Source organism: Pezoporus occidentalis, unplaced genomic scaffold, assembly GCF_034315485.1.
Source record: "Pezoporus occidentalis ecotype Australia unplaced genomic scaffold, CSIRO_AGI_Poc_V1 ctg19, whole genome shotgun sequence".
Classification (NCBI taxonomy): Eukaryota; Metazoa; Chordata; class Aves; order Psittaciformes; family Psittacidae; genus Pezoporus; species Pezoporus occidentalis.
In genome coordinates, this window is record NW_026913748.1 from 3,684,775 (window position 1) to 3,705,759 (window position 20,985).

The following is a 20,985-nucleotide window of genomic DNA, read 5'->3' on the forward strand; positions in this document are numbered from 1 at the left end:
TAGAACTGTGATACTAGCATTATATTGAGAAGCCCTCAGGAAGATGCAACCTAGCTATCAAGGACCCATTCAGCTTTGCACACTCTGAAACACGAAGACAACGTTTACTATTGAGTGTTCATTTCCACTCATCCAGCTGCTGGAAAGGATATTCTCTCCATCTCAAGCCCTCACTTTACACTGCAAATCAAAGTTGTTGTTTTAAATTACATCACTTGTCATTAAATCTGCCAGTGGTGCAAATCCTGAACAGCCATGCCAGGACTAAACACATAACTGTGTGATGAAAAGAAGATGCCAAGGTGTGGATGGAAGGGAGTAGTTTACTAAGAAAGACTCCAGGTGGGTGCAATTGCCCACTCTGGGACTAGCCGCACAGTGCTTTTCATTGTCACAGATGTTAGGTGTTAGATGATGCAATGTGTACAGTGCCAGACAAATTACTTTTTTAGCTCATTCCTCAGGAAACAGGAGAAGAATCTGAAATGGATTTCTGTGTAAACCTGGAGCAGGAGCTACAAACCCAGCTGAGACCCAAGCAGTCAATGGGCCCACTCTTCCACATCAAGGCAGAGATTTGCCCTGAGGATTGGGAATTACACAGAAATTGCCTGGAGTTTGGAACAAGTCCACTTAGCTTTAAATTAAGCTGTGGATTGAGGAACACTCTTATTCAATGGATGTAATGAGCCCAAAAGTTGGAAAAGCCTGCTGTTGAATGAAAGCCTTGAGTTAACTCCAGCAACCATTACAACCAGGAGTGTTGGAATGCCATTGCAAAAGTTGTTCTTATGGCACTTTTAGCCCAAGTTGAAATTAAAAGCTGGTTTTCTTCTCTTTTTTCTTTTCTAATCTTCTTTTTTTTCGTGGGGGGTTTCCCTCCCAGCAGCATTTCCAGCCCAGCACTACCACGATTCAAGTAGCAAGCTGGAAGCCATCAAGGCTAAACTTAAAAGCTCCCCAAACTCCCAACAGCCAAAGGCTGCCCAAGCAAAAGCTATGGATATTTGTGCCTGGAAAAGAGCTGAACCCCCTGCGAGCCCCCGCATCGGCAGTGAGGTGCCCCTCCCGCCCTCGGTATCCCACTCAGTGGCCGGGGGGTGCCGCGAGGGAGAGGAGAAGTTGCCTGTGCTGAGACGGTCGGTACCGGCCCAGGGACCAGTCCAGCAGCAGCCGGGGTCGCTCGGTAGCTCCCTCACTCCCTCCCTCGGCAGCAGGCGCACGCGAAGCTGCCTCCGAGCCCTGTCCCGTCCCCTCCCACCCTCCTGGCCCCCCCCAGCCCCCGGCGCCGGGGGCGAGGCTGCCCCGTGGGTGACCCGCCCGGCGGGCGCGGCCCATCCGCATCACACGAGGGGGAAGCGCGGCCGCTCGCTCTGCCCCGGCGCCCGCCTGACTCCCTTCGCTTGCCGCCGCGCTGCAGCCCGGGCTCTGCTGAATCAAAGCGCGGATCAGGTTCCCTGCCTCCAGTATAAAAATCTCGGCGAGAAATCTCCGCCTGGAGAGAGACGGGGCACGGCAGGAGCGGGGCTTGAGGCGGCGGCGGCCGGCGAGGCGAGCCCGTCCGTGGGGAAGCGAAGGGACGCGCTTCGGCGGCGGTAGCAGCAGCAGCCGGGGCTCACCGAGGACGCCCGCGGCTTACCCCTCTCAGCTGCGGGAGAAGAGCTTTCTGCCGCCCGAAGTAAGTCCGAAAGGGCGGTGGGGCTCCAGGGGTCCACTCGAGGGGTGGTTCCCCTCGCGCTCACTCGCCCCCCTGGGATAACGGTGGGAAGGGGGAACCGCTTCCCTGCCCGGCTCCGGGAGGCTTATCCCAAAGGGGGATCCGCAGCCCCGATCCCACCTCGCTGCCCGGCGGGTGTCGGGGACAGGGGCTGTGGGGTTGTGTGGGAGCCCGGACCCGGTGGGGTGGCTGGGGGCATCTGAGGATCCGGAGACACCTGAGGACCGGGGGGCAGGCGGGGTGCGAGGTCTGGGGTGCCCGGGAGCGGGGTAGAGGCGGTGGGTCGGTAAGTGGGACCGTTGAAAAGCTAGGGTAGGGAGGAGGGAGGTGGTGGTGGTGGACGAGACCCAGAGGGGAAGGGAGGCAGGAGTCCTCGGTCTGGTCCCTTTCGAGAGGACAAAAGGGCGGTGGAGTGACACCAGAGTCGGCAAGCCCCCTGCGGAGCCGGGCTGCCCCGTGCCAGGAATGTCCCGGCTGAGCCTCGGGATAATGAGGTTAAATTGCACCCTCGGACCGAGCACTTCAACTGGTATTTTTCTTGGGACTTTGTTTTCTTATCCGTAGTTCACTTCTGGTGGAACAACTGAATATAGCAAGTGCCTATAGATCTATTTAAAACAGCCGTCGTTAGTTTGTGTCTTCCATCTCTGGAGGGACAGGTTGGGAGAAAATCTGGGCCAACAACAGTGAAAACACAGTTTCCTCCTGTTGAGCATGCACATTATTCTGCAAATGTGTTATGGTCTCAAACTAACTCCATCTCCTCCTTCATTTTCTCCTTTTTGAAAGTACAGCTTTTTATGAGTGGAAGGTAGTCTTCGCTCTTTGGGAGCTGCCGGCTCCTTTTGCGTGTTCTAGTGGGCTGTCGTACCCTTCTCTCCTGCAGAGTGCAGGTGATTTGCCTCGACGGTGAACATATGCTGTGCATTAGCTTGGTGATCCACTCTGAAGCTGGGTTCTAGGATGTAAACCCTGGAGGCTAGTTGGGTCTTGGGAGCGTTGTAGAAACGTTTGCAACATGCATTAAATCTTTCTCTCTGAGATAACCTTGTAGCTGTGGACAGTGGTGGGTGTTTTAACTAGATCCCGTTTGCTGTCAAGGACTTGTATTACAGTGGAAGAACACTTTACCTGTGGCTCATCAACTCTTGAACTCTCTATCTGTTCCTTGTTTCCCCTTTGGGCCTTGATTTGGTTTTGAGCTTTTAGCAAAGTTCAGCTTTTTGGACAAGAAACAGACTGTGTAACTGCTTCTATCAGGGAAAAGGAGGGAAGGGAGAGATAAAAGAGAGAAGGGAAGGAAAAGTTTTGATAAAAAAATAGCCGTTGTTTACATTTTCTTGATCTGATTTACAAAGCAAATTTATTTTTTTTTCCTCCTGTGTATTTCTGTTTCCTCCCTGCAAAGAAATAAGAATTAAAAACAAACAACCCCCCACCCAAAAAAAGAAAAAAATCCCCAACAAACAAAAACCCTTGCACTTTGGATCCAGAGAAGTGGTTCAAAGGGAGCCTGCATATTCGTGACAAAATTGGTTAATTTGCTGTAGTGATGAATACTGCCAAATGAATACCCCCCCCCAAAAAAAAAAAAGTGCTGCATAATTTAGTGATTCTTTGTAAAGAGAAGGAAGGCAGGAATTTCATATAGTCTTGTCTCGAGGTGAGCTGAACTGTTTGGCTTATTATGAAGCTTTGGATGAAATCGAAGGACAGAAATTTACTGAATGTAGTGTGCACCAGAGTAAGCTCTTGGGTGGAAAAAAGAGAAGCCAGCAAGAAATAGTTCATTTACAAATGGTAAGTCTTTGTTTATGGTGTAGAAGTGGCATAAGAAAAACAGACTTTTTGCAATTATCCAGATGTCTATCACCAGTTATTTGAAATGCAGCCTGTGGCTGATAGATCCTTGCTAGCAGAAGGTTGGTCTTACTATAGTATCACAAATCGTAGTGCTGTTATCCCAGTGCCATATGCACCCATTCTGACACTTCAGACACTTTGGAGGCTTATCATATTGTCACAGCTATACTGATGGATATTTTGTGTAGATTCATCTTTCTGTCCCTAATGTGAATATTATTACTTAGCTGACTTCTAGCACTTAACAGCTCCTGCAAGGTACTTGCCTGACACATCCCATGTTTCTTCTTGATCATTCTGGGAATGGTTGTTCTGGAATCATCAGATAACAGTTAAAGCCAGTACTTTACAGGAACTCTGAAAATGCATTTATTTAACTCATTCTCTATTTTAGTGTGCTTTTGTGGGAGGGAAGGTATGATTTATGAAGTGTTATGGTGTAACAAGTGTTTTAGTGTAAGAGTAGGGCATTAGTGGTGGAGCTGGCATTGCTCATGAAATCTGCTCTGTTTGGGCCCCCTTATTACCTACACTCCTAACAGCAATGTTTTCTGTGGGAACTGGTCTTTAACAATGTACACTTTACTTCAATATTTACAACCTCTTGCTGATCAGTGTATCAAAGGCATTTTCATTTAGAGGATTCATTTCAGAACTTTAATTGGGGAAATCTCTTTGTTTCAGGCCTCTGTAATAAACCATTCAAATGCTGTCTTTGAACGAAGTAGGTCACTGTAACGCGCGCACACATAGAGTGATTCTCTTCTGCTTAGGGTAGCTTGCATTTGGTTGAGCCATATCCCTGGTGAGCTTGTCCCTGATTTATCCTTCTTGGACTGGCTTGTTCACAGGGAGCTTATGCTGAAAATTCACTGCTGGAGGTCATTCTCCATTCTTGGCATCTCTGGCAGCCTTAAGCTTAAATTGCAGTCTCATTTTCTATCCAATCAATACCACTCTTATGTCACTGAGTTTCCATGGTGCCCCCAATCTTCTGTCTACATATTGATGTCTGACAGCAGGAATAGCATTCTGTGTTGCTATATATACTTACTAAACCTGTCAAAACTATTTAGGCTCTGTCGCACTAATTTATATCCATATCCTGATATTATTTGTATCTGTTGAGCTTTGACTGATGGAACTTGCTGCACTAAGGAATCAGCCTCAACAATGCACTCCAGGGATGGCTCAAGGAATGGACATTTTGAGAAAGGGAAAAAGACTCTCTTCTGGAGTAGCTGGGGTAGTCTAGAAGCCTTTGAGCACAATAGAGTCGTTTTGAAAACATCCAAGTCTCAATGGCTCTAAGTTAATGCTTTGGAAATCATTCTCCATTGTGTTGCTCTGAATGCATAGAGGGTCCTCTCCGATGGAGCTGTGGAGAGGAAAATAGAAAAGTGGGCATTGTCGAGTGTTCAATGTGTGTTTGAGGAGTTTTGAGGGAAATTTAAGTCAATTGTCTCAGATTAATTTCTTCAGCAGAAGCAGTGTGGAAAAATGAAATTAAAGGAGCAAGCAATCTCTTCTCTGTGTTTTACTACCATAAACCATAGAGCACTGTAGTTGTGTAAGAAATGGTATGGTCGTGTCTTTGTGGATTGACACAGCATCAACTAAATAAGATGTGAAAAGGCATATCTTTTGCATGTCATTAACTTCCAAGGGACTGATACCTGTTACTTGTGCCAACAGTAATATACATTAAATAAAGAGCAGTATTTTTTTTTTAATGATTTAAATTTGCTTTGCGAACCATTGATCTTGTATCAAAGAGAGGTGGTCGTCAGCTGGAGAAACACTTTAATCCCACTAACTTTAACATGAGCTTGATCCAGCCCATGAAATAAAAATTGGCAGTCAGTATGGAATTTGCTGCTTAAAATTTTGTTGGCTCTGAGTTGCCAGAAGACCTGATTTTGTGATGCCAAATTCATTAATACTTTTCAGACTCTCTCTTCAGGCTCCTACAGTCTTTCCACTAGTGAAAAGTAAGGACCTTTGAGGCTTAAAAGGCCCTGCTGGAGGTTGTGTTTCACATAGGGTATTGAAGTAGTTCAGTTTGTTGTGTTTTCAGCAATGGCTTACCTTATCATGGTAGAAAAGGTCAGCGGGACTTTACCAGACTAGACACTCTCTTGGCCGTATTTTATTCCAAGGAATAGAATCACTGAACTGTTTAAAATATCTGATTCTGCCTCCTGCAATGGCACCCTGATGATTTTATTTTAAACTTTTCTAATTCCCTTCCTTGCTTACATATGTGGGAGTGACTTTTTAAAAACTGTAGTCATCTTTCAGAATGTTTTTTAGTATCTTTCAGACCAAAGGTTGAGAGAACACAGCTGTAGGCAGTTTCATGGAGATGAGAAGGGGGAATGTGAATATAATAAAGAGCTACATATATTACTGATGCAGCCAGGTGATTTCCACCCCCCTGCATCCCTCCACTCCAAAAAAATCTCTGCCCTTCCTTGCCTTCTCAGAATAGCAGATTCTGGTTTCAATGTGGGTAACTTCTGGAGGTGAGGCAAATCCAGTTTCATTATATTAAGATAAATGTATTAATATGTTAATCTAGGCTCTAGGAACACATTGCTTGGCGAGTGCCATTGATTACATGGCAGCTGTAACAGCAGGGGTAAAGGCTTTTAGAGCGGAAGAGCATTACAGGGGTTGGGCATTTTCTGATAAAACAATCTCTGAAAATAGTGTTTGGAGCTCCAGTCCAGTGCCATTTATTAAACTGCAAAGTTCAATTTTGAACTGGACCTTTCTATTCTGAGGCCTGCCAGCACCATTTCAGAGTTCATTAAGTATTTCACAGGAGTGTTATAAAAATATTCCTTCCTCATTAGTTTCTATTGAATTCCAGTGTAGCTTGGACCTTGTAAACATCCCCTATTCAGTTGCAGATGAAATCATTATCAAGCACCCGTGGGGAGTGAAGAGAAAGAGAAATTCTCTAATACCTCAGTCTAAATGCTTGTTTTGAGACTGGTCCACAGCTAGCTAACAAGTGTAAATGAAATAGAATTTTTTCATCTTAAAAGAAAGAAAGGGATGGGCTCTTTCCTTCAGGAAGCATCTCTCTGTGCACCTGAGCTGATGCTCTGCTGTCTAAATGGGACTGATCCAGCTGACAGTGGGGACAGGCCCAGCACTAGTAATGCTCACAACAAGATGGTAGTAACCTATTTCTCAGGCTTGAGTGCAAAGCTGGTCTTCATTTTCTGAGCTCATTAAGGAAGATAGACCACTCTGCTATTGTCTTCACCATCTGACTTTGCTAGCTGTTGACTTAGGCTGTCCCTAAGGACTGGAAAGGTAAAACCCAGATAATTGTGCTCTATGGGTATATAAGAAAGGTGGAATTCCCTGTGTGTTGACACAAGCAGTAAATATATAGTTATTTGTGGAAGTCATAGTCTCTCTGTTTGATTGCAAGCCACAAAAATGACTGAACTGGCTTCTCAGATTCAGTTCCATTGGATATGTGGCACAAACCCTGTTTTGTTCTTGGGTTTTGTTTCTCAGAGCCATGCAAACAATGGCATTAGTTTCATAGCCAGCTAAAGATGATCTGACTACTGCATTTAAGGCTTCCTTGTTTTAACTGGATCACTAGTACAACAGATTTATTTATGTATTTATTTATTTTTTTAGCTATACTTCTCACACATCATGTCTCTCAAAAGTGCAAAAGAGCCTTAGTTGTGCAATGCAAGTGTATGTGCCCATCTGTAGCCAGCAACAGAAGGCTTACAGTCTGGAGCATCTTTGCCTCCGTGACAGGAGCGTCCAAAATGTGCTTGATACTGTGGGTAGGTAGTTCTCATATCAAAAGCTTTGTACTTAAAAATAACTATTTGCTTTTTTTTTTTTACTAGTTTACAGTATGCAAGCAATATGGGAAGAGTAACACTGGCTCAAAATGCACATTTTAACATTTCTGTGATGCTTTTCTAGGCACTTTATTAGATGGTAATGAATGTAGCTCATAAGAAAGGTCAACTGTCTTTGTAAATGATCTTCTAAAGAGACTCAGAAATAGCCTTGGTAGAAATATGGCACCTCTGGTATGGTGCCGTCCCTGCTGTGTTATGGCGCTACAAGGTCACAGTTTGCTTTTGGACAACTGAACTTATTCCATTTCTATATTGAGATCTTTTTCAGTTCACTGAGAATTATATTCTTCCTGTCAAGCACAGATTAATACTAAATGAGGCACACATCCTCCAACCATTATTCACACAAAGTTGCTGTTTCAGCAAGAGCTTCATCAGAAAAAGGACTATAGAATTCATCGTAAGATTTAGAAAGAGTGCCCACATGTTTATTTTGGTGATGGAGTCTTCAAAGTAAGACACGAATGATAGTGCTGGTAAATGGTTGTGACTCTTCTTGCAGCAGAATCTCATTATGATCATTGGAAGTGCCTTTAGAGTGAAGCACTTTTTAGTAAATCAAAGATAAGTCACGAGATTGTTCTGATACTCTGCCTTGTTTCCTTTATGGAAACACCTTGTTCCTTCAGTTTGAACAATAAAAATTACGTGTTCAAAAGCAGCCTTCCTACCCCCGCCATATTAAACAGAAATAGTCTGAACTTGTTGCACCTAGGGTGGTTTCTCCTGGAAACCCAGTCTTCCACTATGGTAGTGGCTTAGCTTTCTCTCTGGTGCTGACAAAAGGGCCCTGAGATGCTCTGATTGCTTCCTGATAGCTTGTGCCACCTGCCTGCCTGCTTGTTTGCTTGGATTGCTGCCTTCCCAGAGGTCAGAAAGATGTTTTTGTTTGCATAAGTCACTTGCTTTTATTAGAAGCCTGCCTGTGCAGCTGATATGCAGTAGGGACTGAGGGATGGAAAAATTTCCTAGCTTTCCCTCTAAGGCCAAGATAGGATTTTCAGCAATCTTCCAAAAACACTGCAAGCTTTGATTTGGGAACTTCATGTCACTTCACTTACTAAATCCTCACTTTCCTAAGCTGTCCCTTCAGCCCATGTTTTTTGTATGATTTGCACCTTGTCAGATGCTTTTCTAATCTCTGCAGTTGATGTTTGCCTAAGTGATTATTTGGCAGAAGTGTGTGAGCGGGTGTGTGTGTGATTGCTGTTGGCATGTCAGTTGGTATGGTATGGCATTAGCATACTTGTTCCGTGCTGCAGGCTTCCCCCTTTTTTAGGATTACTTATGCAGCGGTGGGATAAAAAAAAAACAAAACAACAGAACTAAAGCAGAAAGCCATGGGGGGTCCTGTTATGGTGTGGTGATGCTCTGTCCAGTTTGACCAAAGACCCACAGAGTTCAGAGCAGCCTAAAAGCTGCTCTTGTTTCCTTCTTATTACTAATCATAACTAGATCATCCACCAGCAGAGGATTTATAAAGTGCTGCAAGGATTATGGGCTGCCTAAATAAGGGTGTCTCTTTAAATCTACTTTGCAGGAGTTTTCCTATGCTTGCGAGATAGTGTGGGAACCATGTTTATGGGGTGGTGAAGAAGAAAATACAAGCTCCACTCCCTTTGTGTTTGTCCACACAAGAACTTGTGTTTAAATGGGGCATGGAGTTTAGCTTGTGTTTTGGACTCAGTAATATTGCGTGGCCGTTGAAATTATAGGTGTAAGTGTTTTAAGATGCATCAGCCTCTTCTCTCAGTCACTTTCAATTTGAGCTATAGTCTTTGCACATCTTCCGCACTGAAACAGCTTTATGGGCTATGAGTTACCTCACTGGGAACAGTGGGATTTACTTAAACAATGTAAATATAAAAGTGCATGTGAAGCCTTTGCTTGATCAATGCCTTGATTTATAAGTTTAACATGGTGGAAATATAAGTCTCTGATGATACCACATATGTTCAGGTGCATTCCCTTTATGAGTGGGTGGGGATGAAATCTCTTGTGATATGTTTTATAGCAATACAATTATCGTGGAGCCTTTGGCAGCTTCACTAGATATTTTTTCTGGACATCTGTTTAACCGTGAGCTGCTGGTGTGCTTTTTATTGTAGAAGTCATATTGGCGAGCTGGTTTTCCGCTCCACTTTCAAATGTAAACTTCTCCTGTTGGTCCATGGTAATAATTGTACCTTTCCAAAGCATGATGTAGGCCAGGCCCTTGCCAAAATATTTCCCTGTATGATCATCTGGTGCTGTGAAGATGCTGACTTTATCCTGATGCGAGGTGGAGGTTGCTGTCTTCCTGCTAGGATCAGCCCTAGGTTTTACCTCTGAACCTCTGTGATCAGCCCTAGATTTTACCTCTGAAAGGAGCAAAGTGCTGGTCTTGTAATCTGAAATGGTTTTGTAAAGCTTTCTGGAATCAGAAATGTAGGAGAGTGGGAGCACTTTCTTTCCCTGTCCCCAAATACCTGTGAAATTGGTCATGTTTTCATGCTGAAAAAGAAATCTGAAGTTCAAAAGGGATGGGAATGGAAGGAAAAGCAGGTGAACTTCCTGCCCTTAATCATCATCTTGAACCAGAAAAGTTGTTTTGAGGCTGCTTTCAAAAAGCATTTATAGATCTTTCTAGTACTTTGCAACTGAGATGTTTACAAACACTTCTTTCTGGGTAGGATAATGTACAACATGGTCCTGGCCTTTTGTAGTAGGTTTGCATGGCAAAGTTTTGGTCATAGAGGTGGCTTCTGTGAGAAGTTGCCAGAAGCTTCCCTTACATCCGATAGAGCCAATGCCAGCCAGCTCTAAGATGGGACCCACTGTTGGCCAAGGCCGGGCCCATCAGTGACAGTGCTAGCACCTCTGGGTATGTAACATATTTCAGAAAATGGCAAAAAATTGCACAACTGCAGCTGAAGAGAGGAGTGAGAGTATGTGAAAGACACCAAAGTCAGTGAAGAAAGAGGATGCTCCAGGTGCCAGAGCCAAGATTCCCCTGCAGCCTATGGTGCAGACCATGGTGAGGCAGGATGTCTGCCTGCAGCCTGTGGAGGTTCATGGTGGGGCATATACCCACCTGCAGCCTGTGGAGAGCCCCATGCTGGAGCAGGTGGATCTCTGAAGGAAGCTTGACTCTATGAGAAGGCAGCATTGGAGCAGGCTCCTGGCAGTACCTTTGGCCCTGTGGAGAGAGGAGCCCACACTGGAGCAGGTTTGCTGCAGGACTTGCGACCGTGGGGGGTACCCACACCGGAGCAGTCTGTTCCTGAAGGTCTGCACCCATAGAAGGCACACCCATGCTGTAGCAGGTCTTGAAGAATTGCAGCCTGTGGGAAGTACCCATGTTGGAGAAGCTCACAAAGAGCTTTCTCCTGTGGGACAGACCCCATGCTGCAGCAGGGATAGAGTGTGAAGAGTACTCCCCTAAGGAGGAAGGAGCAGCAGAGACAACATGTTGTGAACTGAGTGCAACATCCCCCTGTGCTGCTGGGATGAAGGAGGTAGCGAAACCATTAAAGTTAAGCCTGGGAAGAAGGGAGGAGTTGGGGGGAAGGTGTGTTTTGTTTTTATTTCTTATTACTCTGATTTGATTGGCAACAAATTAATGTCCCCAAGTTGAATCTGTTTTGCCTCTGACTGTAACTGGTGAATGATCTCTCCCTGTCCTTATCTTGATGCATAAGCCTTTTGTTATATTTTCTGTCCTCTGTCCAGTTGAGGTGGGGAGTGGTAGAGTGGTCATGGTGGGTACCAGGTGTCCAGCTAGGGTCAACCCACCACACCTTTCTTTGTCTGCTTCTCTGTGCCCAAATACAGCATCTCTGCTAATTTTCACAAAGGGTGAGAGTTCTTGAGAATGGTTGGTATTGAATACTGGCATACAAGGGAAGAACTAAAAAACAAAGGTGGTGTATTACAGCATGTACTTTGTTCATTTAATTGCTGTGTACTGTAGCTTAGTTTGAATTATTTATGACTATATCTACAAGGAAGTAGTCCTTTAAATAAGAACCCCTCATTCTTGTGCTAACCGCAACTGTAGGTTGAGTGGATATGGAGACTGCATTTTTATAGAGGAAGAAAAAAATGAGATCCGTAGATACCTCACAACAAAAGCAACTCTCTGGAGAAACTTTCCAAACTGTAGGGATGTGTAGCAAAAATGTGCTATCTAAGTTTAGACTTTCCAATTGCGCACCATGTACTATAAATGAGACGTTCACATCTTTCTGTATTGACACTTTCAGCATGTGCAATAAGGCTCTAATTCTAGTTGGGATTTTACCAACTGAGATTTCTCAAGTAATTGCAGGTGGGAATTTCTTGTCCCATTTAAATAGGAAATTCTGAAACAACCAAAGAAGCCCACAAACCAACCCAGGCAGGAGAAGTCTGTGAAGTGTAAATTATCTGTCTAAGTCAAGAAGAATTGAGTTTGAAATGTTAGAATCATAGAATAGTTAGGGTTGGAAAGGACCTTAAGATCATCTAGTTCCAACCCCCTGCCATGTGCAGGGACACCTCACACTAAACCATGGCACCCAAGGCTCTGTCCAGGCTGGCCTTGAACACCGCCAGGGATGGAGCATTCACAGCCTTCCTGGGCAGCCGTTCCAGTGCCTCAGCACCCTTACAGTAAAGAACTTCTTCCTTATATCCAATCTAAACTTCCCGTTTAAGTTTTAACTCATTACCTGTTGTCCTATAATATATAAAGTATATATAAAAATATTTTACATAAGCCCTATCAAAATAGAAGTTTTTGAGTTAATGAATCCAAGATTTGTGTTCCAGGTCAGTGAAAGTCTAGCGTGTATCTGAACACTTGGAACACTTAATGGCTATTGAGGGAATGGAAACAAGGACTTGTGCCTATGTATCAAGTAAGGTCTTCATGATGCCCTATGATGTCCAGCTGATGCATTTCATTATGACATACCTATGATCATGATGTCTCACAGAAAGAGTGGTCTAATACCCAGCAATGGTGAATGAGGAGCATTTTATCAAATTTATCTTGATCAGTTTAAATTGTTTTTCTCAAAATATACCTTTGAAAATTAGAATATAATTTATATATGCAATTTTATTAGTACATATAATTGTAAACACTTTAAAATATTTGTAATAATTGTGAATTATTGTAATTTATTGTAATGTATTGCAACTGGAAATTATTACAAAGATATTTATTTACAAAATAATTGTAAAAATCAATAACTTATTTACAACAGTTAACTACTAAAATTAAAGAATTGAATAAAAATGGAAGCTTGAGTCCATTTTTTTTGGGAAGACTTGTGCATGTTGTTTTCAATTGCTCCGCAGAACGTGGTGGTTGGGATTTTTTTCTCTTTTTTTATTTTTTTTATTATTTCTCCCTGTATTATCATAATAATCATAGCTTCTGTTGCAAAAGACATTTTAGCCTTTGTTCAGTGTTATGTTTCACTGACTGATGATGTACTGTGTGATTTATGTGAAAAGTTGGGTTTTGGTTTGTTTGTTTTTTTTTTTTTTTTTTAAATCTCATTTGTGTCTGTCTTCCATTTCTCCAGGTTTAAAAAAGGTATTTTAGGCCTAAAAACTTCTTGGAGTAGCAGAACTTCCATGCTGCAGCAGCTGATCCCAGGTGAGCTGCTCACTTTGAGCAGCCTTGCTTACTTCTCTAGTTTCCTCGCTCGGATTCTCATCTGGTTCTAGTTTTGCAGCCTTGCAGAGCTAAACCACTGAAGGCTGCTGCTACTGCTCCTATAGCAGAAGCTGTATCAGGCAGTGAATTTTAGGTCTGAATTTTTCTAAGACATGGATCATGCCCTGTGAGTAGCAGTCCAATTGTACAAGGTATGAAAGTGTGTAGAAGAGCTTGGGTCAAGTTCTGTCAAAATAAGGTTAAGTGAACTGCTTAAAACTCTTTGCAAGTAGCATTCATCTTCCTTAGATTTAAATGTGCATAGATCTGAAATGGATTTTTCCCTGAAATGATAAACTGCAGCCAATCTGTTTTGGTTTTGAAGATGGATTTCTGTAACTCTGAGATAGCTGAGGTTTCCTTAATCTTAATTCTGAATTCCTCTGTCTCTAATATCCTTATTTTCATAACCTCAACTTCTCTTTACTTTAATCTGTCTTCTATTTAAATAGTGTAGTAGCTCACCCTTCTTAAATATTACACATTCTCTCATGTTTCTTGTTTTTAGTGGCCTTTTAACAGCCCCACACATAGTTCTAAATCAACAAAATGCTTCAGCTTGTTTATTTGTAAGTGTGCTCACAATTCATGCCCTTACTTTAGTAAGCATTTAGTTGAAATTTAACCTGGCATTCTACAACTGCATTATAATTTCCATAGTCAAACTTTTTTTCATAGTATGGTTTAAAATTTTAGAAGCGCTAAAGTTTTTGTCTCGTCTGAAATGACTCTTCCACTAAGCACAGGAATGTGACATCTTTTGTCTCCAGAACTTTCTGATGTCTAGAAGTTAATTTAGTAATCATTAGTATATAGTGGTATGTAAGCATCTAGATATTTTTTTGCCATTAGACTTCTGTATGTCTGTGCTGCATTTTATCTGATATTTATGTTGTCTGGTTGCCTGGCAGTTTGGGAGTACAAAGACTTCCATACTGTTGACTAACACCATTTTATGTAGGCAGCACATTTTGTTGCCTTTTTTTTTACAATTCTTTCATTCAGTTGCTTCATAAATGCACTCAACAACACTTATCTAGGCTGAACTAGCCTAGTGGGTGCTACACTCCCTCCTTCGTTATGAAGAACTGATTATTGTTCTTACCCTGGAATTCTCAGTTCTTTGGCTAACATTTAAAGAGTTACAGAACCTTAAGTCTTATCCCAAATTACTAAGCTCTCCTAATAGCCTTCTCCCCCCCCGCCCCAAAGTCTTTGAAAATCCAAACAGTTTACATCTAGTGAGGAACAGCCAGGATAAGTTTTTAAAGGCTTCTTGTAGATTAGAGGGACATGATTTAACATTGTGAAAAATGTACTTTGTTTTAGACTTTTCTAGTTGGAGGGGCTTCTATTTTAGGCTGGCTGGTTTACACTTGCCTTTAACTGATTTTTCTCAGCTCTAGAAATGCAGTTTAGCGCAATCAAATTTCTTGAGTTGTTTATTATTTAGTTAGTTAGTTTCCCCATAATCTGTCTGGCAGTTCTGCCTGAAGGTTTTTACTTGTGTAACCCTAGGGCATACATCTCTCTTCTCTACTTTGAAGGAAAACTGAAACAGGGGAGCCATTTAATTTCTGTGCAATCTCTTTTTCTGTCCTCACTGACTTCTTTGCATCAAGGTAGTCTGCAGCATAGTCTGCAGGGCCCATCAGCTCTTCTGGAGTTCTAGTCTGCCATGTGTTTAAGGAATGCCTTATTACTTGTCACTATGTATTTGCCTCTGTGTTTCTCAGCCTTGAGGTTGGACATCTTAGTCTTCAGTTTGGATCTCACCTGCTAAAGTTGTTCTCTTCTACTAGTTTCAGTGGGGCTGGATTTCTGTTTTCTTAAGGGTATTGTACAAGTTAATAAATTCTTAAACCACATTTAGGAAGTCTTTTATTTTTATTTATTTTTTTTCTGAATGGCCAGGAGTATCATCACTGATTGCACTTCGGCATCCTTTCAGAATATACTCATTCCTTGCTTCATTAAAAGCAGGCTGACAGAACAGAAAGAAGTGACTCCCAAATATTGTGCTTCTTGAAGCCTGGCTCTCTTAGGAGGGATAATGACCTCCCAGTTTTACTATCCACCATAATTGTGTAGTAGCTTTGGGGTGAAGATTTCAAAGGATTGTGGGGGAATTCTTTGTTTAAATCCTATGGAAATGTATCTGAACTGTTGCAATTCTTCCTTTGGAAATTAGGCTAGCAACATAGCCCTGTGTAATTCCTGAATTAATTAGTTTAGTTGTTTAGGACTAACTCAGTGTAGCTTTTCCTTAAAACCAGCTGCCACCATATGAATTGGTTACAATGTCAAGAAATTATTTATAAAAATTACTGTGTTTTAATATTACTAGGAAATTGTAGTGTTGTCATCATTTGATTGGCAAGTATTTTACATCAGTCATCTCTGGTCTGAATCGGAGGCTTGTGTTCTGTCATCCTCAAGACTGTATCTCAGAATCTGTAGTTAGAAGCAGTCCTGTAACAAACTTCCCTAAGAGGAAATGCTTGTTAACGAAAGCCTGAAAAATCGCATTTGTACTTCTGACTTTTTCCTCCTTCTTACTTGCTATGTGTGCAAATATAGCCCAAGATTGTACGTTTTCTCCTTTTAGAAGAATCTCCTCTAAGCATTTTAACTAAAGGCCTGATCTAAAGTCCACCAAAGTAATTAAATATATATGTAAAGATAAATGCATATATGTCTGTAGGCTTGCTGGGATTTAGATTGGCTGTATAATATAACACTTTTTATGATACTGCCTTTCTTTTCATTAACACTTGAGCAAACTGTGTTCCATGACGCTGTAATATCAGATATGCAAGCTGATTGGAGTCATGTACATCTAATTTGATGCCCTGATGCTTTCCAGCTGTGGTGATTAGACAACTACTTGAAAACAAGTATGTTGTCAGAATACCCTATGAAAACTATCCGTTTTCGCCTAAGTCTGGCTATGTTCAATTAATCTGATGCTGATTTAGTCTCCCTGCATCTCACAGAGAATGTTTTTAATGTTAGCTTATCATAGTGAAACTCATACTTCTAAAACGTCATTCATTTAACTCATAATTATTCATATTCTGGGCAAAATTGATGCTCGCTTAACCTCCTCTCCCTGTCTCCTCCCAGTTTCTCTTATGGAAAACCAACACTTAGCAACTTGAGGTTACAGGTATTTTACCTTTAAGTAGTGAATCCCAAAGAAAATCTTTGGTTTTTGAAGGGAAGAAATGGTTGCTTTATCCTTCATTTTGCAGCTATCCTGCATGCTCGGTGGTATTGGGGAGGACAGGGTTTGGGAATCCACTTCAGGGCTTGCTCCTCAGCAGAAGGTCAGGAGCAACCTGTTCTCCAGGTTGCATCTCTGTACATAGATGGAGTGAGAAAGACAGGACAGTACTGGGTTATCATGAATTACCTCAAAGCCTCTGTGCATCTATTTCTTTTTTTTTTTTTTCCCCTATTTTGATGCATGCTGATGTCTCTTTAGCAGAAGCAAATCAACTTACACAAACATATGCCAAGAGCAGGAGGGGAAGGCTAATTGGTCAGGGAGGCTAAAATGGGCTTCTGCATTTAACAGGATTTTTTTTTGTGTATGTGCTGGTGGAACAGGTTTTATAATGATAATAATCAAAAAGGTCACTTGAGCCTTTTCTTAAATTCATATCTTTAGAGAAAAGGAATATATGGAGAAGAAAGAGGCAGGTACAAACCTCAGCTAGGCAGTGCATGCATGTTCTTCCTTAATTTTTAGCAAACTAGTGCAAATTAGGTGCATTGCCACTTGTAAGCCCTGTCTCAGCATTTCTGTATAAGCCTGTTAACTGGATTGGGCTGGACTTAAAGAGCTCGTTCCTATTCTTGATGAGCTCAAGCGGCTTTATGTAGGGTGCTGTGAATGGGCACAAGGGCTTAGTGGTTCTTGTCATCATGTGAGTTGCTAAATGTGTTACAGCTTTTGCTGTGACACACAGCATCAGGAGTAACGGAAGGCAGCTGAGATTGAAGTTAACCTCTTGCTTGTAATGATGGTGCTTTTGGATCACTTGCCTACAAGGCCTGTGTGTGTGTGTGTCAAATGAGGGGTGACAAGAGTAGGTTTTGTTTAAATAATTGTTTAGGTGGGATGAGAAGAAAAATGTGCCTGGTTTTACTGGTGTCCCACTGTGTACAGGCTTTGGAAATAAAATAACTTGATTTTCTTAACAGCGCATCTGTGTTTCACATCCAGCTGCTATTGCTGCTGGATTGAACTACACAGTTAGGGGACTTAGTGGGGGAGGGAAGATAATAACTTAGTGTTATTATCAAAGCTCAGTGGAGATGTTCTGTCATAGGACAGGTAACAACAAAGACAGTGGGCCTCCTGGGACTGCAGTGAGCATTCAGCTTAGTATGGTGGGTCTGTGGGATTTGATGGCTCTGATAACACAGCAGATTAACACACTGATAATACTAGTGTACTCTGCTGCTCTGTGTTCCCCCACTCCAGCTCATGCAGGATTCCTGATATTGTCTTTTGGTATGCTTTTCCATAAGTGTGGTTTGCAGGCTGCTGGCAGCTCTGTGAGGTCCTGGCATAGCCTGCTATTCACCCCATTCTTCTCCTTCCCTGTTTGCATGGCGGAACAGTGTAGAACTTGCATGTTGCAGCAGCAGAGGTCACAAGCATACCAGAAGTGAAAATGATCCTGACAAATTGGATGGCTTCCCTGAAATTTGAGAGAGCTCTTTCACAGAGAAATGAAACATGCTGTCCTGTGGGGTTAATAAAATGCACACATGTAAAATTTGGAACAAAGTTTGTAGGATAGCAAAAGAAGGTCTGACTGGAGTTCCTGTATGCTTCTGAGGATGCAGAACATTTATCCATTAACCCAGTTGCTCCAGGACAGCCAAGCTCTAGTTGTGGTTTGTGTGGGTGTCTAGTAACTTTCATGTACAGGCGCCTAGTGTAGGTACTGGATGCTTTCAGTCGTGGCACATTTTGACCTGAGAATTTATATCTCCAGGTGAGAATCAAGCATAGTGGCTCAAATGTGTTTCATAGAATGATAGAATGGTTTTGGTTGGAAGGGACCTTAAAGACCATCTAGTCCCAGCTCTCCTGCCATGGACAGGGACACCTTCCACTAGACCACGTTGCCCATAGCTCCATCCAACCTGACCTTAAGCACTGCCAGGGATGGGGCAGCCACAGCTTCTCTGGGTAGCCTGTTCCAGTGTTTCATATTTGACCCTATTTGGTGCTACTTCAGCATCTGCCCCTTTTTGAGGTTGCTTTTTTAGGTGGAAACCTCTCGCAGTGTTTGGTTTCCAGTGTCTGTGATTCCAGTGATGTCTGCCATAGCTATCAAGGCAAATGAACATGGTGTCCTAGAAAGGACCGAAGAGGATTACAAAGTGCTCTAAACCTGAGGACAAAAAACTTCTACGATGTGCCATGGCAAACCAAGGCAGGACACACTGAGAAAGCTCCCCAGCCTAATGTTCATTGTAAAACCATCTGCACTGTCCTGCTCTTACACCCTCTTCCCAGGGCCAGGCTGGAGACAGCAAGTGGGGTTGTGGGGCTTGTATAAGGGAGAGGAGCACTCACTGCCCTGAGAGGAGCAGTGGATGCTACAGGTAGCTATTAAGAAATGCTGGAAGTGTGGTGGTGGTGACACAGGTGTCTGAGGTGGCAGTGCATCATTTTTTTTTCTCCTTGTGGCTAGGACAGATCTGTGAATACAGAGGAGATGCTGTAGGATAAGACACATGGCTTTATGAAGTCTAGGGCAAGAAAAATGTAATGGTGCAGATGCAGTTTGAAATGCATTTGCAGAGTTTGTGTAGGAAGCTTACACTTCACTTGCCTGCAGCCAGCTTGGGGTAACTAATAGTACTTAATGCTCTGTCGTTTTTTTGGATCATTGTCCATCTCCTCCTAGTCCCCATCTTCCCCCCTCTGGTACTTTAAGCAATGTATTTACCTCATAAAGAAAAAAGAGTTCTCATTCATGTATGTAATACCTTCCTGGGAACTGGGAAGAGCACAGGGCAGTTTGAAGCTGACACAAACAGATTTATTCCTGGCTGAATAAGCTGTTCCTGAGATGCTGTGGGCCTGTTCCTAAGCAGGCGTGTGATTGGCTTCCGTGGAAATCTGGCTTTCTGTGTCATACTGTCAATTCAAAAGATTTCAGGAGCTTTTTAAAAGCTGGTCATGATCTGGGCCCGTTTCTGGTTTTTCTCACCTATTGCCTTGGCTATTCTAACTAATTCTTTTAGTTTACAGCGCCTGAGGCTTGAGGAGAAATCCCATCAAAAATCTACCTGGAGTCTCTGGATTCTTTACTACATACAGAGTTCAGGCTTTCTCTTGCTCTCCATGGGGAAAAAGAAGATGAAGAAAAAAAAAAATCTATGTCTGACAGAAAATTGGGTTAAAAAGCCAAGAGTTGAAATAAAAATGCCTTATGCTTCCTCAGATGTAAGGACAAGTGGGTGGAGTATCAGACTGCAAGGGAGATCAGAGGCAGAGCACCTTCAAAAATGATTCTCCAGGCAGGTGAGGAGCTGGCTGGTCTGATGTTAGAAAGTTTGCAGACTGTTTGAGGATGTTGGTGTTACTGTGGTGCTGCTCAGAAGCCTGGGTGTTAAATCTCTTTCCCATTTTCTACCGGTCACACGGCTGCATAAGATAAAAGCTTCATCGAGCTCCAAGACCTTGGACTGGTTTTGCAAAATCCAGCCAACCGTTGTGAGAGGGGTTAATTCACACCATTGCCACATAAGACAAAATGGATCTTTGAAACAAATGTGGTGGTGGGGGTAAACCCATCAATCATGTGAATACTGCTTTACAGTAATTCACAACTGCAGCTTTTTTCTTAAGCAAGGGCTGGCCGAGTCCGATCAATCCCTTGGCTCTCAAATAGGTCTCAGCAGGCAGTAGCTTGCTCCTTGTGGGTTTGTATGTACATGAAAGCCCACTTTATATTAACTCTGTGGAATAGTATTTTTTTCTCTTCTCTCTAAACCCCTTAGCGCTAATTCAGTGTAATTATACTCATTGAATACAGTACTGACAGCCCCACTCCTCCCCCTTTCCTGTCAGGGTATTGGCCTAAAAATCACTGGATGAAGAAAATCCAAAACAACGATGGGATTCTTTGTTCTGGCCTTCTGCGTAGGTTTTTATTATTTTAATGTAACCCGTTGGTCATACTTTCAAGTGTTTTCTTCAAAGGTGAAGACTGAAAGTACTTTTTTTTTTTCTTTTAAAAATTAATGAAGAATTAGACCTTACTCTTCAAAGAAAACGCTAAATGTTGCAAAACTTATTGAGCATTGTCATCCTCATTAACGGCCTGAGGCTGCTGAGGACCTCTTTCTACCGTTTTGGAAATGGGGAAAAGGTGCCAGGTAGAGGCAGGGAGCCTCTTTCTACCTGTTCCTTCTCATGTCTGTTAGGGATGGGTGACATTTTCCCTGTTGTGTTTTCAGGGCTGAAAATAAACATGCAGGTGGCGTAGTACATCATGTTTTAGTCTTTTTTACCCCTTTATGTGTGAATGAAACTTACGTAGTTGGAAATATCTGGAAAGCAGTGACTAAAAGGGTTTTTAGGGTGTTACAGGAGGTAGGCATTGGCAGATGAATGTAGTGCCGTAGAGAAATGTCTAAAACCAATTCTTGGGCATATACGTGAGAGAGTCGAAGTAGGGTGATGGTGATGACAGAGATACCAGGATAAGGCATTCCCTGTTGGTGTTGACATTTTCAAAAGGTGCAAAAAAAGGAAAGGAAGGGAAAAGCTCTCC

General features: G+C 42.6%; 1 protein-coding gene across 1 annotated transcript in view; it reads left to right on the top strand.

Annotated features, from left to right (window-relative positions):
* The first annotated feature begins 1,332 nt into the window (after window positions 1–1,332).
* PTN (pleiotrophin) overlaps window positions 1,333–20,985 on the top strand; it is a 77,857-nt gene continuing 58,204 nt past the window's right edge. The window contains exon 1 of the mRNA XM_062616485.1: window positions 1,333–1,678. The gene's annotated coding sequence lies outside the window, so the exon portion shown is untranslated. The remainder of the gene's footprint in view (window positions 1,679–20,985) is intronic.